Genomic DNA, 27,315 nt, shown 5'->3' with positions numbered 1-27,315 from the left:
TTTTTTTTTTTTTTTTTTTTTTTTTTTTTTTTTTTTTTTTTGTAAGTTCTCCCTCGAGTCAGCAACGAGATAACGGAACGCAGTTAATGGCATTTTAGAGTAAGACGAAGGAAATCCAATTTATCCGTCACTTTGTCGCGACTAAAATCCCGAAGGAAGTTCAACCGTGTCGACTGGTTTACAACGAATTCGATCAACAAAGCGAAACCTTATTTCGTGCGAGCCTCGTATGTTGACGGATGATAATGCGTTTATCTTGCACGCTTTAACGCGTGTATAGTTCTCGTACGGTTTTTGCAATCACACCGCCTTTTTTCCTTCTACTTAATTATCCGGAAATGTTCCGATTGAGATCGTAAACTTCGAGGTTTTATCCGTCGACGCTGTGAAACTTTTATTCGTAACAGAAGTACGATAGCCGTGTTATTACCATCCAGCAAGAAAGGGTTTTCTACTACTTCTTCCTTTCTTGAAAGATTTAGATAAAAAGTCGGAATTGTAAAAACTTCTTTCTAAAATTGGAGTTTAGTGTCGCATCAACTACAGGTTATTAAAGAACTTACTACAGGAAAATACCATGTATTAACCATGTACGAAATAATATTATATTAATATTAAATTTCATCGAGTAACTTTGTTTCCCAAAATAGAGTTTTGTTGGCTTCCAAATCCTACAGAACAGATGTCTTACTTTTCTTTTTCACCGACAGGCTAGTAGGAAATTGTGAAAAACACAGAAAAGTGTATTACGAAGCTGGAACGTTCTACCGGCTATGTTTTAATATGCGATCCGCAAAAATCGCGCACTAGACAGAAACGTTGATCGTAGTTGATTACAGTATCGCAAGAGAGCGGGTAGTTTAATAATTCTGCAAAATTAACACGAGCAACGGTGAACCCTATGACGCTGTGTTTCCAGGATAATATTAAGCGAGGATCGTTGGAAATTTTTCAAGGGAAATACTCAACGAAAAGATCGTTGGTTGAAATCGCATGCAAATTCCGCCGCCGCTAATGAACTTTCTCCTGCTCTGCAACATATTCATTTCACACGCGCTAATTACACATAATTTTCTAAATGCAAATGCCCGCGAAAATCGTCGAATATATGCATTTGTGATTCAACTTGCGCTCACAGACAGACGCGCGTTCATTCAATTTTGTCGTCCCTTGACTTTCGTCTTCGGGGTTGTTCAACAATTCGTTATTTATGCAAATCATCGTGGACCTTCGGCAGACTCGGCTAGGGGGAAGGAGAAAGAATTTCTCGAAGGCACAAAGGGATCGAGAAAATTGACGTACTGCCTCGGAAGATCCTTTTGCCTCGCAAAGTACAATCATGTATTCCATTTTCTAATTCGATATTCTTCGTCTTTTGTTACGTGGAAATCAAGTTTCTCGATGTTATCCTGAAACCGGTAACGCGTTCATCCTCATAAGCGGAAAATGTCGACCAAACGCGAGGGTCACTGCTTTGAAAGCGCCAATTTGAACATCATAGGAGAGAAGATACGATAAGTTCGCTTTAATTGATTTTTGGATGTTGAAATCGCTTGGCGACTGAAAAAGAGTACTTTAATACGACGTGGACGAAAAAAAGAATAAATTATTAGGTTCAAAGACGTAAAGTACAGTTTAAAGACAGATGATGCATATCCATGAAGTTTCGTGGAAATTGAGAGACATCAGTGAATATTTATGCATTTATGAAGAAGTTAAGTGTGCAAATGTCTACGGTATGTACATAATATGCAAAAAAAAAAAAAGAAAATCAAATATTCAAAATAAAGCACCAACTATCATAAAATATAAAGAGCTAAATCTCTGCTTAGATGCCATCTTTTTAGCGATGTTCATAAAAAATTTTGCATTTGCATAAAAAGACACACTTAATTCGAAAATGAAGTAAAAACGCAATTTCGTTGAAACGGGATTCGTTGGAAACGTATTAAGTTTTTAAATTGAACCTTTATAAAAAAACGAAACGTCTGACTGACATTTTTTAATATTATCATGTTTCCAAAGTTAGCGAACGCTTGACGGAAACGTAAAAGTTCAAGAATATTTCTTGGAAATTGAAACACATTGTAAGATATTATCGATGAATCATGCCGTGCATAATTGATCTCGTTCGCGTTATTCTGTGCTAACTATAATCTGATGTAAGTAGAATAACATTTCGCAGACGAACAGAATCTGATTTTGTTCGTCAAATGGTGGCAATTCTAGCACGAATGACATAAAATTTTGATGTGTCCCTGTAATCATATTTAACTAATGCTTAGTATGCCATACAGGTAATATAATTACTTCGTATAATTACTACAATTAATATAATTACTTCGATACTCATCTTTATACATTATGAACATAATACAATAATATAGTAAAAGTACATTCACTAACACATAATCAATATTCGTTTCTTAAATTCAAAAATGTGTTTAAATGCGTTCAGTATAAAAGTGGTTACTTATCTAGGTCAACTAATTTAATTTCACACTTAATCCTATAATCTAGCGTTATTTCAAAAAAGAGAGAACTATTTAGCACGTCCGTATTGTTTTTATGCATCGTGTGTGACACGACAAATATTTCTGTTTTAAATGCTTTCCTGAAGAACATCGTCATTGCGATATTTAAGTAAACCATAGTATTTGACACAAGCGTCCGGCAAATATCATGCTTCACTACTACAAAAGGTATGATCGTAACTTCGCACGTAGAAGTTTGCAGATCACCAATCTGAACGAGCTCACAGTTGAATTTTTAGTGACCTTCATACATTTATGATAATAAAGCACGATATTTTCAAGAGATCGTATAAATGTAAAGTACATTTAACGTTACTACGGATAAATTGCCTTTGTACGTCTACGAGTACAAATTTTTCAATAGCTATTGTCTTGAAATATTTATATGACACTGATTTATAAAAATTAACGAGTAAGTAATTACCTTTTATTGTTTCTGCCTTTTAACGTGCATTATTAAAATTTAATTATGCGGACATACCGAATTGAATATTTTTACATCTATTGAAGTACTTTTCGGTATGAAAGCTGGATTTTGTGCGTTGAAATGATTTTATAATTCAAATCATATTCATGTATCTAATTATACAGAGTTTTTAAAAGGTTATTTATTTGAATGTAAAAAGTAAAACTACAAAAAGCAATTAACGCTTTTTGAAAATAATATTATTCGAAAATTCTTTATCGCTACATTTTAAAGCACGTGAAAAATTGTGCGATTGTCAGTTAAACTTTTGTTCGATATCTTGTACCGTTTCGTAAATATTTACGATGATTTGAGAATATTGTCATCGTAATTTCTTTGAAAGCGTGTTCCCATCCCTAAGGCTATCTGTTCGCCAAGACAAAGAATGGTTTCGTTATTAGCGTCACTCAAACTACATTTCTACAATTTCCTCCATTTAAACAATACTTAAGCGTTAGATGGAATGTGACACTAGGTTTTCACGGAACAAAGTTGACTCAGACACTTTTCTCGTGTTATAACCGCGTGAAAGCAACGTTATATTTACACGAAGCATCCCTCGAAACGGCCACAAGAAGCGCAAAGGGATCGAGAAAGGGATAAAAAGAATAAATCTCGACCGATCGATAGGGCACTTAACCTGTTTAGCGCAATTAATCGCATTGCGGGAAATGAATCTGTAACAACGTTTATCGGAACGAGCGGGTTAAAAGTTACGTATTACGATGGTGCAGGAGATTCAAGGGAATCGAGAACGCGTGAAGAATTTTTCTTTAATTCTTATCCGTTCCTTTTGTTAATTTGATACGTTGGGATGATTATAAAATTGCAATATCTACATTCCTCTCACGTACATCGTTTTGTTGTAAAATATGCGAACAATCTCGTATGTAAATGCAAAAAAATTTCTCTATTCTCAACGAATATTAAACGAAACAAATATTAAACGTGACTTGGAAATTTCCTCTCGTAACTGGAAAAAAGGAAACATAGTATTCAATAATACAAATTCATGGAAAAGATTATAAAAATCAAAGGTCGCGTGAACACCCTTAATTCGCTACTCGCGTGAACTAAAAGTCTTACTCCAGCGAGACACCTGAAAACAAGTCAATAATTCGACGTCTAATCGTTTCGTTTTATAAGCGACGATACGGGACAATGATGGAAGGTGAAACGCCGGAAATTGACGTTTTCCGTTAAAATCGAGCTGATACTCCCCCGGAAGGCTCGTTTACGAGGCGTAATTATAAAACAGCTCGGACGCTCAAGGCCGTCGAGCTCGCCATAAATTCACACCCTACGATCGAGTAAAGCCTTCTTCTCGGCATGCGACGTGCCATTGATCATGGTAGATAGGTAACTCGCGTGGTCGAGGGTTCCGACGCTTCGTTCGACGTTAGTTACGTTAATTTCTACGAGGCGTCCCAGTTTTCCACGAGTTGGCTCCACTCTCTCTCTCTCTCTCTCGCGCGCGCTGTCTCTCTCTCTCGCTCTCTTTCTCTCTCGCTTTGCCCTTCCAGCTATAGCCAATGCTGTCAGGAAATTACGGGACGTCGTTTGTGTTGTGTTGACAAGCGATCCTTCTCTTTGTTACGCCACCCTTTTTTACACAACCACCCCCCATATGCTAGTGGATCTCTCGGCACCCCGTTTCATGCCTGTCCCCGTGTCATTAGTCTTCGTAGTCGAGTATCACGCTCAGTTTTACCCATCTTCTTCCTCTTTATTCCTCTCTTCCTTTTCCCCTTTTCACTTTATATCTCTTTCCACCTCTTTGTATGTTTTCCTCCTTCTTTCCCCTTCCCCTCTATCTGACTGCTGTTGAACGAGTCGATTGCCAAGCTGTCCAGATTGAATGCGAATCGGATATTTATTAATACGACCGCGACGACAGACGCCCCCGTCTCCCGGAAGTCTTAATCGTCCCGACCATCCCAAGCGTGTTGAATTCGAGCGTCATGCCATAGGGCCATAGGGGACCCAGATAACGCCGCTGGCTGTGCGTGTGTGTGGTCGAGGGGTGTTTACTGCTGGAAGCTACGAAAGGGATTAAGAACTTATGACACTCGAGAACGGCGCTTTTGCCTGACCTCCACTAGGGTAAACATTTTCTCGCGGGATCATCGAAACGAATCGGGCGCCAGTTAAATTAAATTCACCGGGGACTAGAGTCTTTGTGTTTGTCTTGTGCACCGTGTATACATATTGCGCATGGGTTTCGTTTAATAGAAAATAAATTAATTCCTTCGTATTCAACGACCTCTCGCGTTTAATGTGTTTGATTTTCAATGCGTTCGTTTAATTAGAAGAGTGACTAGGCGAAGCATATTTTTCAGGCAATCGGTTTAAAATAGAACGTTATTAAGGTAATTGCTTATTTAATAAAAAAGAAACTTGCCTTTCATTTAACATTTAAATAGTAGTGTTTGCGTTTTAATGTGTCAAAGAAGGTTGGAAGAATTGTTTGACGTTAATGCGAGCAGTGAATCTATGAATGTGAATGTGAACTTGAATAATGAATATGTATGGTATATAGATATATTGAATAATAAAACATATTATTGCTACGTATTTTAACAGATAATTCAGACTGATACATCAGTCTAGTGATATTTGACGTGAAGAGATGGTATTATTTCTAATTGATAGCTCGTCATTAATTTGTACACTTTGGTCAAATTCAAATGTTGTTACCACAAATCAATCAAAGTGTTGTGATTCTCGTGAACGGTAGTGGATATAATGCTGATAGGAAACCTATTAAGAAGATACTTGTCGTTTTATCTGCCCCTATTTTATCACCCCGAACGTAAAAGCTGCCCCAAAAATGTCAAAAGCTTGTCTATTTTACTGATAAAATAGCCGGGCCGACCTAAGTACTCCATGATGCCATAAAACCAACCTAAAGAACCAAATTCCTAAGACGTAGAATAAACCCAATTACATAAATCCCAAAAAGGAACCAAGAATCCCTGGCAGAACCATTTAGAAATCAGAATCTTTACTAGCCAGTTCCTTCCGATTCCAAAAAGCGTACATTTCAAATAAATCTACATATTATCAAATAGATTCGATTTTATTTAAATAATAGTTTTTGGATTACAGAAATGTGCCACGAAAATATTTCAAACTCTACTGGAATACTTATTTAACCGTCGATTAATCCTACAATTATATTATTAATGCTACTATCTTCCAATACAATTTTCTTAGCCGATACAATTTTTTAGTGCAATTTTCTTGACCTATATAATATCTTGTTACAATCTTTTTTGATCGTCTGCATATTTTTAGCTACATATTTTGTGATCGGTTGGCTATCTTTTATTCGAGTGCTGAATGTACTATGAAAGGATAAACAACGAAAAATCAGTTATTTCGCAAAAAGTATCACATCAAAAAGAATCTTTTCGTTGCTCACGTTATGAGAACGTTGCACGAATGACATTGCATCGTGTTATACCCAGACCATAGATGAGGAAGGGTTAAGGACGTTCCCGCGAGCGCCTTTGAATGAACTATAGGTTTCATTGACTGTACAATTCTTAGCTAACAACTAGGGATAGAGTAACGGTGAATGAAAATGAATAAAATAAGAGGACAGAATAGGAAAACCTTTGACTACGTGTATCTAAGTGAAATTCTCTAAACTATATCGTTAAAAGACTCAATCGCAAAGTGTATCTTACACCCCCCCTCCATGTTTCCATCGTTAATGATAATGGGTATAGTTTGATGATGATATACGTCGATATGTCGCTTTTAGACGGCCGTGATTAGAATGATGGAAATTACAGGGATATTCGTAAAAGGTTTCTGAAATATTCTAGAAATAAATTCGGAAGAGAAAGGGACAGAGAGGATGAAAAGTCACTGGAATCTAAAGCAATTATCGTTTGAAATTAGTATATTGACGCGATAATTTGATGGATAAAAATTTCGAATTAAAAAGGTCGAAATATCTCGGAAGAAAATAGAAACTGACGACGGCCACCTATTATTATAATGGATACAGGACGAATAGAAGCGGCAAAGTTTTTCTTCTTTTCTCTAGCTTTCCTTCGCTCTATCTCTTTTTCTCATAAAGGCAAGGGGTGAGAAACGCGAAGCTCGCCTGGCATTTTGACGGGTCGATGAAAAAACGAAGCGGCGAACAACAAGATAAATCGGCTTGTTAAAAAAAGTACCGGGAGGAAATTTCTACAGCAAGTGAACTTTAAACGTATTATTAGTTCGCCGTCGAATATCGCGCTCAGAAGTTATGCGAATAACAATGAGTAGGATTCTGAATTATCTCTGTATGTGTGCGCACGTATACATGTATACGCACAAACTCATCTTTTATAATTAATGATTTCTTTAATAACCCGCCAGGGATTTTAATTCTTCTTTTTTTCTTTTTGTATTCTCCTCTCCTATTTTCTCTACATCCTCTCTTTCACTCTTTATGTATTCTTTTTTCTTTTTTTTAATAATATCACGCATTTCACGAGAAAGCCTCCATAATATCTCGCCAACGAGCTCTTAGCTAACGAATTGAGTGTTATTAAAAAATTTAAAGCATCGAAGAGCACCCCTGTTTCCTTCTTTTCTATTTTTCCTTCTTTTTTCAATTCTATTAAGTTTACGCTGCTCTGAACGTAGGTAGAGTGATAGATTACATGGAGAAGATTCTGCTTTGAATGTAGCAGGTTATGTTAATGCGAATGGTAAACAGATATACCAGGGATAAACAGGCCTCCATTGATCCGTGGGAGCAGGGTGCCAATGAACTTTACTCTGACGATGAATCGTTTAATGATATTCCCAGGCCATTACAGGCAATCATTGCAAGAGTCGAGCGTGAAATTTACAAGGTTTCATTAGGGCCGCCGGAACTCGCTGAACATACAACATCAGACCGCTAATAATCAAATTAACCGACCCGTTTTAAATTCCCTAATACACGATATTCTCGAAAATTGCACGCTTTCACACGGTTTAATCGACACTTGATCGGTGGGTATGTACGTACGTCAATTTCACCGTCGCGATTTCCACCAGGGAACGGCAAGGGGTAACGAGAAAGAAAAAAAAAAAGAATGAAGAGGAAATGCAAATCATCTGCGTGACTCGTTTAATATCTGTTGAAAATGAAGAAATAAGCCGAGCCAGCGAAATGCGCTTTTAAATAACTTTTCAACCGAGCAGCCTCGTTACCGTAGAGTTGAATAAATGCTATTGCCGTGCGCGTATTAATGCGAGAGTTACTTGAACGTATTGTTACGGCGTATCATTCGAAACGGTTCATTATAACGTTACAACCTCTCGCTTGTTTTCACGATAACCCGTGCTACAACTTCCAACGTCAGATTCCGTGGCTTTAAGTTAGGTGTACTTGTTTCGCGATAACTACATCTTCCCTTTTCGAAATTTTCAAACGATCTCAACGACTCGTTACACCGAACCGAAGAAAATAATACGTATAAGGATAGAAAAGCGAAAGAGTAAAGTAGAAAAATTGGAAATTTGTTTCTCCAAGCTATTCGTGGGAAATCGTCGGTGTCTCTCTCGCGAAAACTTAAATCACATTAAATCAGGCTTTTAGTATTGGTAGTACAGTAACTATCCGGGAACTGTCTATATATTATCGTCGTTGGTGTGGTCCAAGAAATCGACTAAAACCATCGAACCCAGGCTAATGTCGGGGAGAATGGTTGATTCCGAGGCGAAGGCAAAGAAGCTCGACTGTTTCCGGGGAACAATGCGATTTCCCATTGTCGAGATCCCTCTTTTCTGGGCTGGCTGGCTGGCTGGCTGCTGCCGGACGTGATCGATCGTACTCGTCACGATCCCAGGGCCGGCATAATGAAATTTATCAGGTCGATCGCGGCCAGAAACGTTGCATGTCAGCGACATCGGCCGGGGTAACGAAGGGCGCGGCGTGGTCTGCGTGAGACCATTAACCGAGAATTTCATGATACGCTTCATTGCACTAATCCAATTTAATTAGAACGGCTCGGATAATAAGCCTGTAACGACACACTTTGCTCATTAATAACGATCAGACGCTACGGCCACGGAGCTTGCCCGGTTCGCTGAGAGTCATCCGACGTTTTATCGTTCATCGTCTGTCTTCCTTATCGCATATATCTTCCACGATGTAATGTACACTCGAGAATTGTGTAATCCGGCTGGAATCTTTGCTCTTTTCCACCTGGATTTCCACGATTCGCCGAGCTCTCTGAGGGTATACGTATACGAGATCAGAGATTATAGAAAAGCGGGGAATATATACAGGCCGATTTGAAGGTACAAATGAATCAAAGAAGAACAAAGGGTGTAGAGTGGTAAAAGGAATACTTCTTGTTTTGGTAACGTGTTCATCGCAGATCAGAGTTAACATGCTCTTTCAAGAGACGCGTATAGTATGGACTTAAATGCGAGATACGAAGTAAATGAAATTATTAAGAAAATTTCAGAAGAACTCATGTTAGTTATTAAAAGAGCAACAAAATTTGCAAGCATAAAGTTTCTTTTACGATTGAGGTAATAATCCTCCGATTTTGAAAATTTTCCTCCGATTTTTGATGTTATTTGCCATTAGATCATGCTTTGTCGTATATTATAAGTATATTATATTAATTTGTCGTATAGTATAAGTTTGTTAGATGAAAGAATATCATTCGATGAACTTTCATCTTAGAAAATTGTTAGTTTGCTTTTAGAGTAAATTTTTACAGATATCGAAAAATCGATGATTTTTTGTACGCGTGTAGCACTTATACTTTACGGTAATATAAAGACAGGTGTTACGTGAAAATGACTTGTTAACATGTAGCATCGTATTTAGCGAAAACCCGAGTTTCAGCGAATGTATTAATATATGCTTGAATTTACTTTATCCTTAGTGACAAAGCTTTAAGCACGAAGGATTAAGACGCCTACAGACAAGCAATTAGCCATGCGTAAGCCGTTTCTTCGAGGCAGATTATTGTTTGTCGATAGAATCCTCCTGGCTTACGTTTTATCGTTAAAAATAGCGTAATTGGGCATACATATATTGACAAGAATATTCTCTTCGACAGCCATTGTTATCCTATGCGTTCCTCATTAATCATCGTAATCGTATGACTAATACCTCTATATAGCGAATAATGAAAAAGAAACGAACCAATGAAAATAATTAAGATGGAACGACAGCGGAAAGATATTTATTTTTCGCAGCACCATTGTATTTTATTTCCATTGTTATACCAGACAACAATCGATCTGTTTACACCAAAAACTAGTCTCTAGCTTTCGCATGAGAAAGAAAAACTTCAATCAACTATTACAGCATGTTTTCATATAAAACAAAATTCCAGTGACAGAGGCGATGCTTCTTTAAAAGGGTTTGGAGATACAGTAGCGAGGTTGTAAATTGGGAAAGGCTTATTAAATTTTCATAAATTCGACTAACTGTATTATGAAAACTCTGTTTCTATTTTCCGTTTTCTATAATAAATTACTTGCACTTTGGAGCACTATAAATATAGAACGGTTTTGAAATTTGTATTTTCAATAAATTACAAACTAAATTAAGTCGAACTCGATCTAAGAACTTCTTCCATTTGTAAGATGCGTTTGCCATTGTAGAATATCCCGCAATTCGTGATACAAATAGGATTAGGCAGATTTTCTGTGGGGTGTCTTATTTTTTAGGACGACGAATTAAAAAATTGCTCGAGTAAATGCTCGAGTGCATTTGGTCAATTATTAACTAAACGAGTTGAAAGATTATTTTTGCAAAACGGAAGCTTAAACGACAAACCTTATCCTACATTTTTTATATTTTTATATTTAGAATATCCTTCTATCAATTTTATACTCCTGCCTATATGGAAATTAAACAAATTCACGTGTACTTGTGAAATTTTCAAATTTAATTTTCTCAAAAATTAAGCCTCCAATACAAATTCTCTATGCCTTATTTCGGCTTATTTTATGGCATAAAATCTGTCTCGCCCCATTTGTACCATGAATCATGCGATACTCTGTATACTCAACAACTTCGTGAAGGGTCGGAAAACGCAATGGCGCGAATGTTGTCTTCATCAGGAACCCGAGAACTCATTGATACAACGCATAGGCGGGGATCAACTTTCTGATTCGGAAACACATTAATGGAAAACATATACCTGTATCAAATTCATCCCAATACAGCGTAAGAGTTGCGTTATATAATGTAAAAACACATGTGTACGTAAAAAGAGCCGATGGGACAAAAAATGTCAGTGAAAAAGAAAAGAGATAAAATTAGCTTTAAAAACTAGAAAGACTGCAAACAGGCTAACTGCACGTAATTGATCCGATTCGAACGAAATTGATGGATGGGATACGAAAAATGGTTGGAAAGCAGAAAAAGTGGGATGATATTATATAATGACATATAACCATCGGAGAAACGAGACAAAAAGTGATATCCGACTGCGGTGAATTGATATTATTTGCTGACAAAATTGCAGTATTTTTCAAATGTTTCGTTTTAGCCCGGCACGTGTCGAATAAACAATGCCCGTTTCGAAACATTTTAAAAGCAGCGTCAATTCATTTGTCCTGGCCAAATGACATTTTCGTTTAAACATTAAAAAAACACACGTTGAAAAGACATTTCACTCCCCCTAATAGTCGAAAATGCAATCGGTTCTAGATCAACGCAAATATTTGGAAACTGTAAAATTCCAAGACAACAATCGGGAGCATTGTTTCTTTGAATGTAAAAAAAAAAATATCAAATAAAATAGAAGAATAATACCAGTCTACTATAGTGAACTGTATTCTTACGAAAAAGTTTTCAAATGGTCTCAAGAGGATCCAATCAAAATTATATCATCTTCTGTGATTCGGCGAGTAGAGTTCAACCTATTGACAATATTATAGTTTACATAGCGATGATGTTACGTTAAAGTGTGAAGAAGTGTTCCCCCGAGTATTTGGAAAAGCCAATACTATTAATATTATTTGGATCCTTTCCAAGTTTAACGATGACCAAAGAAATAAGAAATTTTATAATATCTCAAAATCTCTACTTTATGACACCTTCGTCTCTAAACCAGAATTGAAAATGCAGCATTATTATTGAAATCTGCAATTCTTACATTATTACTAGCTGTTACAGATAACTTTGACAAGTTATCTTTCTCTTTTCTTTCAGGAAAAGGCCAGATTATAATATTAAGGATCAAGATAACATACACAAAATTACACATTTTTTACCTCCTGGAGAAAAGTCTTTCCATTATGCGATATACATTATATAGGGTATCCTAGTAATAAACATTCAGTTTGTGTACCTTGTGGGTCTAAAAAAGCATTATATAAACATAGGTCGTTTTAAAATCTTGTTAAAAAGTTATGACAAAAGTATAAAATGTAAAAGAAACGGTTGCAGAATCACGGTTACTGCGATATAATGCAAAGACTGATCAGCGATATTCACGTTCACTTTGTTTCTAAAAAGGCATCTAATTAAATGTTTATCTCGAAGTATCTCCATCTTAAAATAATGCAGTTACCGAAATGAAGCAAAATAGAAATGAAATTTACAGGGTGATAAATTCTATTTTCATCTGTTGTCAACTTTGTATTGCCTAGGACGATAGGCAAATTATCTTTGCATATTGCAATTGTTCCCTCCGTATTTCATAATTTTGTTATGACCTTTTAATAGAGCTTTAAACGACCTATACTTATGTAACATTGTTTTTTTATCTAGACCCTTACAATATATTGACATTGTTTGGCCGTTCAAACCTCGGACACCCTGTATAATACAAAAATTATTGCGAACCATTTTATCCTGCGCTGTAACAAATTCTCTACTGCTTAACTACGATCTAATATTAATTTCCCTTCTATAAAAAGCAACTTAAAGAATTCGAATCAAACATCGAAATTAAATTAAGCTAAAATATTCAATAAAACGAGCCGATCTCTCTCAAAAATTATAAGGCACGATCTATGATCTCAACCGAGTCGCTAATGACGAATTAAAAAGGAAAACAAATAGAAGAAGATTTGGAATCGCACCTCGAATTCGTATTATAGCAGAGTTTTTGTGTGAAACAAACGAGCTGGCTGGCAGGAAACCACGGTGCAATAAGTCACGTTTCGGGGGCGCCGCGAAATCGGCGAAAAAGAGGCGCATGGTCGATTTCTCTTCGATGCATAATGCCCGGTATTAATTTAATGAGTAGTAATTACCGGAGCGCTCGTATATGTGTGCAAGTGCATTCGATGCGACCATCGAAGTGCTCACTCCCGCACACCTTTGTGCAATAAGCATTACGCGGTATCGGTTTTGAATTTCTGTTATGTGATAACCAACGCGAATAATGACCAGGCCGCGATTTCATGCGGTAACGATTGATGGTATTATAATTTTAATACGAAATGAACCGAAAACACTCGCCACGGCGTGTACCGTATATCACCGGAAGGGGTTGAATCAGCCAGAAGGGTTTCCCTTCCGCGCTACTCGACAAGGATCGAAATTGCTCGTCGTCACCGATTTCCACAGCCTAGCCGTCTCGAATCAACCGGCTATGAACGCAACCAGACGAATCGCGTTTCAACCGGCTGTGCTTTCCGACTTTAGGATCCGACTTCCATTTTCAGGCGCGTGTACCGAGCTAGGGAACCGCGAGGAAGGAACGTGAAACGAACCCAGCCGGCCTGTTATTCGTGTCACTGAACGTAACGACGTTCGTGAACGACATTGGATAAAATTCAGGATTTCTAGAAACGGTAATCGCAGGTAGAAATAAGAGGGAAAAACATTTAGATCGGTGTTCGATTTAATAATGCTCTGAAACTCTTCTTTCGTTTTAATCCCTTATATGAGCGTAAATATTTCTTACCACTTTATAACGCATATATTATTTTTTCAACGGGATGTCTCATATTCTGTCTATCATATTTCGTCTATAGATGTGGCACAAAAGTCAGATTTGATGAAATAAATGGAAGTAAAAATTTGTGGAATAAACCGAACAGCGATAAAAAATACAAGGGTTAATGATAAAAATCTAGTTGATACAGAATATAGAGCATATGTATGCTATAGTTATTAAGATTAGCTTTTAATTGGGAATTTATTGGTTTCTATATATGATTTCAGGGTATGAAATATAATATTAAATCGTTTTATAAGTTTCATCATCCTTTCGACTAAAATTTGGCAATTATAAAACGCGAATTTCTTGCATTCTATCGTCATTTCCCATTTAGAGCCTATATTTTTTAATCCCTCGTAAAATAACATTTCTGTGATCTAGAATTCGATATCGATGGAAATTTTCCTGCTGAAATCATTTATATCTGTTAATGATTTAATATTTTTAGTTGCCATTGTTGCTTTATGTCTGTTTTTATGAAATTCATGAAGCATACAGTATTTCCAATATATGTGATATGAATTTTCACTTGTCATTCATTCTCCCACCACTCTGCCGATCTCCTTGGAATGTTCATCTGTTAAAAATGAAATATTGCTCAAAGGAATAGATAGCTAAAAACAATACGGTGTGGATAGGTGAGAAACAATACTTCATTGAAAATCAATAACGAAAAAAAAAAACGATAGCACTCGCAAAACGACCTAATACGATATGACAAACGAAAGCAACGAAAGCGTATAACTGAAAAGATAACAAGAATTAAAGGAGAAAAACGACTCTGTAAATCGATGGATCCAAAATGTGCACGCGTGTGAATCTTTTCTTCTTTTCATTTCCATAAAAATGTATTCAACGAGAAAAATTAAAAGGCAAATATCCCACTCAGAAGCACTGCATAAACATCTCATTGCGAGGTATCTCGTTCAGATGCGAATAGATTAAAGGTATACGATAAAAAGGAAGTCATAACTGACTCTATTAATCTTTCTAAATATCCTGCATCTTAAATCAATGACGCCTAAGGTAGCAAAAAGTTACACAAAGGAACTGCACTCGTTGAGAAGACTCAATTAAACGGGCAGGTTGACGGGTAAACTACATAAGCAACGAAATAACGATCTCAAAGTCGAGACAGAAGGATAGGAAGAAAATAGAGAAAGGATAAGAAATAAGCGCGACGTCCTCCGCTCGTATATTTGAGGCAGCACGAAAAATACCAGAAACAGTTGATGCTTCTCACATTATTCGTCAGAGGTCAAGCGAAAAGAAGACGACAGCGACGCGTCGGGGGTCCGAAGCTTAGTCTCTTCTCCGTAGCCATTCCGGAACTTTATTTCCCTGAGGATCGCTCTGGCGGAGTTTATCGCTGAAGGTAACGGTGTTCCCTTCGTTGCTTTCCCATTCCTTTGTCCCTCGTCTCTCTTTCCTCCTCTTTATTCTGTTATTTCTATCATCCGCGTTCATTCCCTTGGTTCCCGGTCGTACTTTCTGCCGATCACCGTCCTCGATCCGCGCACATACGTCTTTCTTGATTTTCGTCTCGATCGACACAATCAGGATTTCAGAATATCAAATTCTGTTTGCTTAGGATAAAGGGCCACGGCGCCGAACACAGTACGGCAGACACAGCTTCTTCGATTTCTCGGTTTACCTCCGCCCTGTTCCGCTTCGGCTCTCATAGATGTCGGTTGTTCCGCCACCTGGCGTAATCAACAGCACCCCCTTATTGGTCGTCCGTGGCGTAATTCCCGGGCCAGGACCACCTTTCGCGAGTGGCATTAACGCGACTCGAAAACGCGAAACACTTCGGAATAACCTACTTCGGCAACAACGTGGACCTGGCGTAGTTTTCAACGACTCGCAACTTCATCCCCCTCCGCCGTTTCCTCCCTCTAGTTCGTAACCCCTCGCCCCTGTGGGGCATTCGTTACACCAATTTCCCGTAGTATCGCCGGTTAATTGGGCGAAATTAAGAGGCACTGTTTATCGAGTGCCGTGTTGCTAATTTATCGACGCTACCGTGATATCCGTGACACGATATTGCATCACTTCAGATTGCTTCGATATGAGTTACTTATATTACCATAAGTTGACACTTAGTTTCGATAGTTGAAGATTGATTTGATGTATACGAGGAACGAATGTTGTAGGTTTCAGTTCTGTCTATGTGTATATCGTTAATGGCGAATTACGTGACTATGAACGATCGTCGATGAAATTTTCTTTCGTTAGGTTCTTTGTATTGCCATATTATTGTTAGAATTCTAGAAATCAGGATTACAATTTTAGCAACTCCTGTTTAACGCACGTGACCCTATTCTAATTATTGATCTATGAATTCTAGCTGTAGTATCTTATGAAGGATATACCTTACTCCTATTCTATTTTATTATTATTTATTATTAATTGCTTCTTCTTGTAAAGCGGATTAATCATTTTCGCTCATAAGCATAAATGTAAATATAATAATACAAATGTGTAAATATAAAACGTGGACAAATTTATGTGACAACGGGTTAAGCATTCGCATCTACATATATAAATTGTACGATAATAAATCGTTACAAAGATTGGAAAGTTAAAATTACAAGATATTTACTCAGCTAAATAAAATATCAATACGATGAAAGCAAATTGCTAAAATGAGTATCTTATTAATGAATCCTTATCAATGGACAATATTGTAATACAATATAATGGTATGATATTACTCAAAATTATAGTTACGATAAATGAAAGGAAATACGAAGAAGAATCTATGAGAAACGGGTCGTTTTTCGAACAGAACAAGACGGGTTTCGGGAACGAAACGAGGCGAGGAAGGTACAAGAGAAAATCACACGGAAAATTACAAAATCTCTGAAACTGATGAAGACGCCTGTTATATGGTTGTATCAAAATTACAATGAGAGACGTCTGGAATTAATAAGTATTTCTTTGTCCTTGGGTAGGGAAGCATCGACCGAAGGAATACATAGACGCTTATGAATTTAAAGCTACATGCAATTGGAGTTTCGTGTCGTAAGAAATGGCGGGATATATACGGTACAGACCGAGCAGTTGAGAGGCGTGTTATTCCGTGGGATGGTTCTTTAGTTTAAAACCGTTCCAGCCGTTAAGAGTTTTCCTTTTTACGAAGAAAAGTTTCATCGACGGATACCGAAATACCGGTCCGGTTATGAATTCAGAGGGAAAGATAACTTAAAGAGCGACCATTTCTCCACGGGAGAGACGAAAGAGCAAGGGGATAAAATATTTAGGGATGTACGGCGTCTTAGGCGTAAGATACGAGATTTAAAGTTTTAGGTGCCACTTTCAGAAAAGGTTGCCCGCCGGCACCCTCTATCTCCGGATTCCTGTTCCGCGATAGGAGGACTACTTCTGGAGTTAGTGACGTTCGTCCACGATCCCCTTTTCTGTATCTATCTGTGTGTACAAGCTGCTCCGTAACGCGCCACTACTATGATAAGACGATCGACCAACTTCTGAAACGTTAGGGACCAAGACTATGAGCACGTTTTCTGCTATGATCATTACTTAATTTGTTAATTCGATCTGATACCGCAGTTAAGTGAGTCGTAGAAGCCTGTACTTGCGGAGGGAATCTGTACAAAACTGTGTACCAGGACCCTCTTACACAATGGAACTAATATTGTTAGTGGAATTGTGCAAGTTATAAATTACGAGTTATTAGCATCGAATTATTTTGCATAATAGTAACAAGTTTGATAATAAAACAAATGAAACTTTACGAATAAGTTTTACTAGTTACGAGTCGCTTGATTATAATTGTACGCAAAATTGTGAATCTTGAAACAAAAATTAAATGGCGTCGAAAGGGACGTGACTCGGTATCGCTGGTTCTTCTACGGGTATGAGGGTTAATTAATTACGTGTTTCTAAATGGAAAGATTTTTAATGCGTTGGTCGGTGGGATCTCGATATTTTATGTAGAAAATTGTCGAATCAATTCTTTTCGTTACACAATTTGTTTCATAATGTAAGAAGTTGCAAACGTAGGAGCGTACTTGTACGATTTTCTGTGCACTTTCTCTCCCCTTTCAAAGTTCCAAAGCTCACAGAGACCTTTCAAGTTTCGTAAAGCTTCCTTGTATCAATTCAATAAAATTGTTTCTTTTCAAGAAATTTTGGATCATTAAAAATTCCTTGTTCGAAAGAAGTTGTTGTTAACAAAAAGAAACCACGTGATTACGTTTTTCGTTTAGCAAATTTGTATATGCCACTCAGGTTTATTTAGTTACAAATAATCTTGCGCCCAACTCCTTAACATAGTGTTATTATGACACTTCTTTTCGCTTTGCAATTCACATGTTGCAGGCCAATTTTCTCGAGTTGCCCTGTCTCAAGGTTTACTCTCGACTGACCTTCTTCTTAAATGGATATTACCGAGCCCAGTTCCTCTCGGAAGCGTGCACATGTTCCAAAATTAAGAATCTAGCGCCGCAAAACAGCAACGTTTAAAGTGATATTTTCCCGGCATCCGTATCACAATCGAGCGAATAAAATCCAATAGAACTCTGTGTCAAATCATGTACACATATCCATAATATAATTCCAATTTATACGGTTATAATCTGATCGACCAGATATACCAATAATTTAATTATAAATGCCTCGCCAAAAGTGAATATTTCGCTATTAATTATCATTAATAGGAATTTCTTCGTAGTTCTATCGGCATTAGATGCTCCAATTAATCCCACAATTCGACGTTTTGTGGGAATGGAAATTTTCATTACTGCTCGCGAATGACTGAGTTTTAACGTCAAACGTGCGTAGGAGTACAGGATATTTTGAGGTTAGGGTGTGAAAAGAAGAGGGTAGAACGTGACCAACCGTACACTCCACGCTCGTCGACGTTTATATATTATTTTTCGTTAAGAATGATTATATACTTTAAGAGCTTTATGGACAAAGGGCCCATAAAATAAAATAGTGAGTTGGGTAAATTGTGTTAGAAGTTTTAGTGACAGTTTTAATACCAACTAATCGTTTTACTTTGTTAGAGGAAATAAAATAATGCGTAAAAAACAATTATGTCAGAAAGTTATGCAAAGTGTGCAAACAATTGATCCGCGTCATAGAAATTAACAAAAACTTCTGCAGTATGCATATTTACTATTAAAACGTTCCAAACATTCTCACACTTATCGTTAAATACTGAGTCAGAACGGCGACTTTCATGAAAACGTTTACGTCTCGGACATTACGAAACGTTAGAGGGAAACCACCCTTAAATGGCAACATGGCTGCGCCGGCTCGACCAGAATGACATAATGCCGAATCATTACACACCCCTGCAAGATAGCGTGCAACTTGAAACCAAGGGAAGAATAAAACTGTAGAACGATAACCGTCGAGTGCTAAAGAAAGAGAGAAATAGAAAGAGAGGGAGAGTGTTGCGCGCAAGCGGTGACTCAGACACTTTGAGGCAAGAAGAACGTTGAGAAATGGAACGAGTCGCGAAACTACCAGCCACACAAGAACACACACCTTATAGAATTCCATGAGCTGCCTCGTAAACGCGATACTTTCGAGCTGCCAGTGGGAAATATTGGTCCGCGGGTCGTGGGCGAAACGCGTCGCACGCTGTGAGATATTGTGTTCGTTAACGAACAAGAGACAATGAACACCGCGATTTACGAGATTAAACGAAAACGTTTTCGGAAGCGTACCGTTTGAAATTGCTTCGAGGATAAACGTTGTCGCGAAGATCGTCATAAACGAACATGTTTTACAGCTTCCGAAGATGTTTATCACGTGGGAGATTTTCACGTCGCGCGAACGATAACATTTGAGATTCTCGATTCGATAACCGATACGATGAAAATGGAAGAGATTCGATGCGGTATTGTTTGGATAAATTTGATAGAAGTTGCGCTATCGATGGAAAGTTTGGATAAAGTTGTTCAAGAGCTTTCACGTTTCTTTCTTGTGATATAAATTATATATACATGGTGGTAAACAAAAGACATGTTAACTTTCTATAGGTAAATACATTTTTTTACATTTCGGAAGCAAATTTCTTTATGCTCGAATTTTATTTTATTTCCTGTTCTAGGTCTTTTAACAGATTTTTGGAATATTTACGAATGTTTGTTTGTATGGTATCTTTGAGGATATCTCTCCGAAAGACGACACAATATTCTTATGGAGGAAACTAATCTTGCAGTAAATTCTGCTTTACTAAAGTTATTTAATACGCTGATTAACGCTCACAACTAAATTAAAGTTGGAGCCTGAGTGCTTCTTAGTTAGCCTGATTGCTAATCTAAACTATATCCTAAACTGGATGCTAGCTCGTCTCGTCTTCGTGGTTTCTAATTTTATCTCAACTTTTGAACTGGTCGATTAATATCTGACATTGCTTTTCGTCTATTAAACAATTTCTAAGAATATCCAAGTGCGATCACCTTTTCTTTATGCATTCTAGCGTCACTGGAGTATTTTTTCTTGAAGAATGTTTATTCGTTATTTATTTTATTAGTTCCTGCATAACACATACTCACTGATTCAGATAACGCGACTACATTCGTCCTATTTTCCTGTTTTTGATATATTTATCCTGCTATATTTATGTTACACGACATTTTCTCATATTTTCGTTATTTAAAGATTAACCGAAGTGAATCGCAGATGAGAAAAGTAAATTTTATAAGACTTTGAACTACAAAGGACCCTCTGTCGTGATATGTGCAAATTCTTTCAATATATTCTATCGATCAGCTAATAATCCCAAATTTAAGAATAGTCTTCTTACATATTCGTCTGTACATCACTGCGTTCACAATAGGATAGACTTGACCAAATAAATTCATAAACTGAATAACATTATCACACGGTGTTAGAAATATCAGGAAATAAATCAAGTTATCGTAGAATTACACGACTTTCACAATCTTGGAGAAGCTGATTCGAAATTACAAGAAATTAAAAAACTTCAAAGATAGAATTAATCGTTCGTGAGATGAAGATTGTATGATTTCCATAATGAAAAATGTAGTCATTTATTTTTCCTTTCTTAATATTTAAGAGTCTTACGATAAAAGTAATTCTTCATGTCGGGAAGTCGACCAAGTTTCCCCCAGGTACATAATATATGAGTCACACGAAAGCCAAACTTCTCGATCGAACTTCATCGAGGTTAATTCTATTTCTAAGGAATATAAATACTAATCATTATAACCCGGTATTAAAACTATCACGGTTATAAAACATTTATAAAAAGCGAAATTCATCGCTCTGTCTCCTAATCTCTCCAGTATATAACGATTCGATAACAAATTCGATAATAAATCAAATAAAATTTTGCAACCAAATTTTACAAATTCCGATTTTTAAATTCATCAAATTATAATACAGAAATCTACTATATACAACCTCTAGCTTATTTCGCCAATATTATTAGCTGGTAAATCATCCTGCGAGAAAATCCCAATATAGCTTCACGTATCGATTCTTTACTCTTACTGAAAAAAGTATTGTAAAAATATCAAGATACGCAGACTGACTTATCGCCACGTAATCTAATACCAGTAATACTCCGATCGGATAATTATTCAGTTTCATATGGCTAAGAATCCCCTACCCGCATAACGTTATCCGTACAATCCTCCCATGGACAATTGAATGAACGTCGTTTCCTTCTCCTGGTTGCAGTTACGACATGGAAGGCAACTAATAATGTCCGATGTCAAAGGTAAAGTCGAGTTCACATGATAGAAGCAGCTTTCGCCGTTGGAGACAATCGGTAAAATCCGATCCGACGTACTGTCGTCGGTAGTCGTCGGTTAACAGAAAGCCAACAAAAGGGTGAATCCCCCTTCGGGCTGTTTCCAGTGTGCAGTCGTGTGTAAAAATAAAATACCGCTGCCGTACGTCCGACGTAGGGGAAAAGAAAAACGAAACACAGTAGCTACTGCCTAGACTTGCGTTCGCTTTATACACGTGCAATTTAAAAAGAATATAATCGGATCCCATTAGGAAGGCCGATAATCGGGTTAGATGCGCGAGAATCGTACGGAGCAACGTGATATTAAACAAGTTTCGCACCGTTTTATCGTAGCTCGAGTTCGATCGCAATTTTATGAGTCGCCGACGAAACGGAGCCGCTCGAAAGAGCACGAGGATGGCGGGTCTGGTAAGGATGTAAATGGATAAAAACCATGTGTCACGGAATATAGTATTCGAAATAATCGCACGTCCAACGAGAAACATAGATCTCTGTTCATCCTTCGCGCACCCTCTTTCGCCTCCTGCACCGTCGTCGATGCAAAACGTAACGAAATGGAGGCGAAACACGCGAAAGAGAGGAGGTAACTCGCTCGACGTCTTACGACTTATCGCACGGCTTTCTGAGATCGTACAAAATGCACTCGACCCAATTCAGGAACGACGAAGGAAGAGAGAGAATGGGAAAGGGAGGGGGAGAAAGAAGGACGAGGATAAGAGGTGGTTGGAAAGAAGAAAGGTGGGACGAAAGCAGTTTCCTATGGACAGGAAAGGGAAAAGCAGTTTGCCAGGGAGCATCGAAGCTGGCCGAAAAGACGTTAGGGAAGCCCGTCACGTTCTGCCCAGCGTGAAAAGCATCCCTGTAAAGGAAAGGAAAACGAGGGAAAGCGGACCCTCGTTAGCCGTTCTGTTATTATTTCGATTCTGGGTCGATCGTTCGATCACGACGAAAGGAACCACCGTTAAGAGCAGATCGGTACACGACGTGTCGTTAACCATTTGTTCATTGGACAACGAAGCTCTTCGCTTCCAAGTAAACGGTACGGGCTGTGAATGATTTAGAGAAAAATTCTATATTAATTACTCTACGAAACGAGTCGTACGAAATTCTTTCTCCGCTTCCTACTGTGTCTCTGGTTTCAGTTTCTGTCTTTTGCCTCCGCTCTTTGTATATTCCGGCAATGAAAATGTATAAATACGTTGGAGACGTGCCGAGCTATTGTCGACGATTCGAAACTCACGTATCTGGCGAATCGGTATTATGTATTACCGTCTGATGCAGATTAAAATTTAATAGGAAACTGGAACTAACTAATCCTATAATGAACGAAATATGATCTACTTGTCGGAGGGTTTCTTCCAGAAGAAACTGTTTAGTAACGCTAATTATCCTTCGCTCGATCAACGTATAAGTTTGACTTAAAATGTCGTAGTTAAAGGAATTCCGGAAGTGGGTTCGCATTACACGTTGCCACGGGCGAATAAACGAAAAGCTGATAAGGTTAAAATATGTATTATAAATTCAGAGAGTGTCGACGTAAGCCATAATAAAAACGGAAAGTTGTATGAAATATTCTTTAGAAAATTTCACGCTACATCTGACACCTGTCTGTTACCGTGAAAGCTTTTAATTCGGTGGCTGCGAAAAATCTCCGGTGATGCTTCATAATCACTAAATACGTCGATGAATGCAAAATCTCTTTTCACGTGGAAATTTTCAAAAAATCTCATAAAATCCAATTTCGTTTCACTTCGTACCTAAATACCTTCGTACCTGCTGCATTTTCAAACGCTACATAATTTGACACGACACAATAGCTCACGGAGGTATTTGGACACTTATAGCAGCTTTTTCCTCAATATATATTGTATATCATATTATATAGAAGCTTTCTATATGACATGCGACATGATACGAATATCATCATCACACTAGCAAAGTTTCAAATAAATCCAAAACATAATACATTCACAGAAACCTTCTACGATCAGTGTTCGAATACTTTTATGAATCACTTTAAATCTTCGTTCGAATCTTGTTCCAACTACGAGCCGCCAGATAAGATGTGACGTTTACAAGGCAAAATTTATTTATGAACGAACGTAGCTTTTGGTTAGCAGAATTTTTGCGTGGTTTTAATCGAGACAGCTAGCATGATTTATTAAACAGACGCACAATGCAGGAGGAAGCTGACAATATGATTATAAGCTTTGCACGCGCGACGTTGAACGCGTTTTAGCCGGGTATAAATCAGTTCACGTTGTCGACGCGTGTAACACGCACAGTAGGAACGAGAGAATATCACCACGTGCCAATGGGGCGGCTGTATCCGGTGAACTCTCTGATGCCACGAAGTAATCAGGTTTATCTCGTGGTTGCACACAGAGACAGGCACTAGTTGGTGACCACTAGCACGTTGTGTCGTTTAGAAACGACAGTACGTTGCCAAGTGCGGTGGCAGTGCCACAGGCGGCTGTTGGCCGCTGATATCCAAGTTTAAACTAAAATTGACCGCTATTCTATTTTCTTCACCAACTAATAGAGAACTAATATTTTCTCGAACAATTATAAAATATGGAGGAATAGATGTTGAATGATTTATTTCGCAGATCATGAAATATTCCAATTTCCGATTTTTAACGTTAATTCAAAGTATCAGAAACGATCGATGAATTAAATTGCATTATTAATGAATGAATTGTGCACAATCATGAAAATAATATTCATTTAATACAAAAATTGGTAATTGTCTGATTAAGATTATCTCAATTTGAACTGTCTGAAAACTATATGTTGGTACCATTTTTATGAAAAGGGATAAATGTAAGTATACAGTAGTTCACGAAAATATTCAAGCACTTACTACGGAGAGTTCATATGAACATACGTTCTACGCAACTTCTTGTAATTTGAAACTAATTCGATAATGCATATATGTATAAGGACTATAGTACAATCCAGTACAGGATTTAGGCAGTGAATAATTGGCTCCATTCGTATATTTTGACGATCCTTCCGCACTGTATAAATATTTATGGTAAATATCTCGTAATTTCTATATTGTATGTTTTGAGATTCGTGTTAAATTTTACCAATAAAGTCACAATATAATGGTGATAGTCGTATCTCATTAAAATGCTAATGGAATTTCAGAATGTTTTATATGATATATTCATAAAAAAAGTTTCTATGAATGTTTAAATACTTTCATGACCCACCCTACATAAAATTCATATGCATAGTATTTACTAAATATATCACTTTTAATGAATCTCAAAGCCTTTATGAATATATATATGTACACAATAATATATTTTAACATCTCGAATCCTACAGATCTTTCTATGAAAATTCATCTTTACGCACAATTTTGTTAAATTAAAAGTTTCGTCACTTTCTCTCATACGCGTATAATTTAACGCGAAAATGTTTCACAGCCCCCAGTTATAAAGAGTTAAGCGATTCGTTAATTAGATGAATTAAATTAATTAATATCGAAACAATATGTAAAACGGTAAACGGTATGAACCGTCATATGCATTCGTTAAATGTAAGAAGTCTGTTTGACGATTATTTATTACGCTTAAGTTTGTCGTGTCAATAACTGTTCTTGATATTTTCAATGTATTGTTTCAAACGTAGGCTGATTAAACAGACGTTGAAATAAAGAACGTTCACGGTACGCTTGTACCCTAGCTAATATTTAGAAATTGTATGAATAATGAACCATCATGGAATACGTATTAGTATCCTATTTCGAAGCTACCCGATATTCCCCGTTAAACTAACGTTGTACCCGATCAGGCAAGAAGATAGACTCGATTAGCGAGATGGACTCGGTCTGATCGAGGTAACATGCATGCTGAATCATTAATTTTTACGTCAATTTTTTATACGTTCACGGTTTAGTTAATTTCCAACCAATTTAGCAAGTGTTAAAAGGCATATATATAGCCGGAGAAGTTTAAAAATTGACAATTTTTAAAAACGATAAATCTAAATTTTTATATTAATCTTCTTATTGAGTGAAATTTTTCGTGATATATTGTTGAAAAGCAAAAGAATATCGAAAGTATTTAACCATGCTAATCTCCTTGCTTCATCTTTATGTTTTAATAATATCTATTGAAATATAATATCGATTTCGGATCGTATAAACTCAAACAGAACAGTAGGATTAAAAAGCTATTTCAGTATTGGTTTAAAGATGAAAGAAGAAAGAGAGAGTTTTTTATATCAAATTCAATTTAATTTATAATAATTTGTAATCGTTACTTAAAATACAAAATTGAAAGCGAGTTTACATTCGAAATGTTTTAAAGTACAATAAATCCGGTCTATCTTTAAATCCTGTATCCTTTATATCTTTAAATCCTGTATTATATTATATAAAAAAAAAACAATGAAACTTCTCATAATTCAGTTATTTGGATTTACAAGTAATATTTCTGTATTTACTCATCGCTATATAACTGTTACTAAATATATATTTTCTCCATCGAAACTGTAGATATTTCTAAAAGTAACAATATTGCTGAAGAAATATTGAAGTCAGCTTACATAAGCAAAACACAATCGTAAAAATTAATAGGTTAAAGACGTATTAAACCCATAAATAACTCATCCGTGAGGAAAGCTTGACTTTTTATTTCATTGTTATATACAATCTAGTGGAGGACTTTGGTAAATCGCAATAAATGCATTAAGTTAACTTTTATATAATATAAGGATTTCATACCAATTAAAGTCTAGAAAGATTACATGTCTGTGTGTAGTAGGAAAAATACAGATGTCCCTATTAACCTCTGTTTGCAGATAATATCACGTAAACTGTAGATATTACAGTTAGATAACAGATGCGTTACCCTGAATCTACTTGGAATTCTCGAAAATTAACCTGCTATTGATTATCAGTTGAGGAACCCTTAATCAAGCTCAAGTACACGTTCGATTCAGATGTCCAAGAATCTCAGTTTATGGTGTTCTCCTCTAACAGATCAACATCTAAACTCATCGAACAGTTTAACTATAACGGGATAGAACATACGATTTTATAAAAAGTGTGATTGATCGGTCGTTGTACTAACTCGCGAGAGAGTAAAATGGATATAGTACAAGTAGAAGCAGACGGGTTACGTCAAACACGAAGCGCGAGAAATTAGTAGTAAAGGATGCATAGTACAGGCAATGCTCGTTTCACATGACAAGTATGTTTAAACGTAGCATCTATAAATCTCCATTATACTGTATATTATAACCGAGAAACAGCGAGTCGATATTCCTTTCATATCGTTAATGCGAAAATCACGGGCTTATATACGACCGCGTTTATTCACCCAGGATTTTGCTCTTTCACCCTCTTTCATCCACCTCCCCCCTCGCCTTCTTTTCTTTTCCTCCGTTGGAAGCCAGTTACTCCTTATTTCTTTTACGGGAAGGAAAAACACCGTTATTCATTAGTTCTTTTCCTCTTTCCCGTTTTAATAATATTCCACGTTTCCTTTGTCCATCTATCAATTTCCACGCTTATCTTTGTTTCCCCCTCTCCGTTTCACCGCTATATCTATGATACTGCTACGTTGCTTCCTTTTATGAATCTGTGGAGTATGCGATTTCTTGCGAACGATATACTAACCGAAA

The 27,315-nt window shown here is 36.9% G+C and overlaps 1 protein-coding gene across 4 annotated transcripts in view; it reads left to right on the top strand.

Moving 5' to 3' along the window:
- The window catches only part of LOC100743020 (hemicentin-1), a 112,611-nt gene that overhangs the window by 14,041 nt on the left and 71,255 nt on the right, over positions 1-27,315 (top strand). The window lies entirely within an intron of this gene.

The sequence above is a fragment of the Bombus impatiens genome, unplaced genomic scaffold (genome assembly GCF_000188095.3).
Source record: "Bombus impatiens unplaced genomic scaffold, BIMP_2.2 scf_0344, whole genome shotgun sequence".
Lineage (NCBI taxonomy): Eukaryota > Metazoa > Arthropoda > Insecta > Hymenoptera > Apidae > Bombus > Bombus impatiens.
The sequence above is the reverse complement of the archived record's forward strand: the minus strand, read 5'-3'. Positions and strand labels throughout refer to the sequence as shown.